Genomic DNA, 1,651 nt, shown 5'->3' with positions numbered 1-1,651 from the left:
AGGGGGCAGGGGGCAGAGGGGCATTTGGAGTTACTGGTATCATCTTCAAGCGTGTTCATTCATCCTGGTTTGGGTGGAGGGAAAAAAATACAGTTGAATAGAAGTCGAGATATTTGCAATTGAAGGAGCTGGGGTCCGTCCAAGTGCTATCTGGGTTAAACATTAACGACGAGAAAATGGCCGCCAAAGTTGGGCGACTCCCATAGCTTGAGTGTCTTTGGAAACTGCAAATGTATACTGTGTGCCTGTAATCAACGATTTTCGGTCAAATCCACTTGGAAATTAGTTTTTAATTAATGGATATAAAAGTAAAGGGTGCTGATTTAAAAACAGAAGGAAAAAAAAAAGAAAAAGAAGAAGAAAAAAAAAAAAAAGAAAAAACGCCATTAAAAAAAGAAAGAAAATGACTTTCTGAGACTCAACGGATGGTAAAATGTCATTTAAAAATGTTTTTCTTTTTTTTTTGGAATATTTCATTTCTTCTGACTACGACGAGCGTCTGATTTTACCACGACGCCACACAACACAAAGACTGAACTGACCTGCCCAGAAGCACCAACAGGAGTCCGCAGCAGATCGCAGCCAGCACCCGGCCCGCCTTCTGGGGAGACGCCCGACACAACAAGGCCATCTCCCGGTAAGACAGGCGTTTTCTCAACAGGCTTCGTCGGTCCAGCGGGAAAATTCTGCCCAGGACAAAGATAGGAACAATTACCTTTTTATTCAAGTTTTAGTAAGGGTTTTACGGTTTAGTTTAGTAGTTTTAGTAGAGGTTTTACGGCGCTTGCAACTGCATAAGGTGAAATGAGCGCCAGAAGATTAGAGGTGTTACAAGAGAGTAACAAACATAAAAAGGAGGAGAGACAAGGACGATAGATGGGTGGGGGGGTTTTTGTAAGAGTATTACGGCACTTTCAACACAATAAGGTCATAACATAAGTACCGAAGATTAGAGGTGTTACAAGAGAGTAACAAACATAACAAAGAAGGAGGGGAGTTAGTTTTAGTTTTAGTAGAGGTTTCACGGCGCTCGCAACTGCATAAGGTCATTTGAGCGCCAGAAGATTAGAGGTGTTACAAGAGAGTAACAAACATAACAAAGAAGGGGGGGAGATAAGGACGATAGATTTCTTATTGGAAAGAAGAAGCAAACCACACCAGAGCACCCGCCAACCACCCACAGGGGTTTTACGGCACTTGCAACACAATAAAGTAGTAATATGATATATAAGTGCCGAAGATTAGATGTGTTACAAGAGAGTAACAAACATAAAAAGGAGGAGAGACAAGGACGATAGACGGGTGTTGTTGTTTTTGTAAGAGTTTTCGGCACTTGCAACACAATAAGGTCATAATATAAGTACCGAAGATTAGAGGTGTGATAAGAGAGTAACAAACATGAAAAAAAGAAGGAGGGGAGAGATAAGGACGATAGATGTTTGATAGGAAAGAAGGAGCAAACCACACCAGAGCACCCGCCAACCATCCATGGAACAATAATAATTAGTAGTCGTAGTAGTAGTAGTAGTAGTAGTAGTAGTAGTAGTAGTAGTAGTAGTAGTAGCAGCAGTAGTAGCAGGAGGAGGAGTAGTAGCAGGAGGAGGAGTAGTAGTAGTAGTAGTAGTAGTAGTAGTAGTAGTAGTAGTAGTAG

This window comes from Aplysia californica, unplaced genomic scaffold, assembly GCF_000002075.1.
Source record: "Aplysia californica isolate F4 #8 unplaced genomic scaffold, AplCal3.0 scaffold00360, whole genome shotgun sequence".
Classification (NCBI taxonomy): domain Eukaryota; kingdom Metazoa; phylum Mollusca; class Gastropoda; order Aplysiida; family Aplysiidae; genus Aplysia; species Aplysia californica.
Note: the sequence above shows the minus strand (reverse complement) of the source record.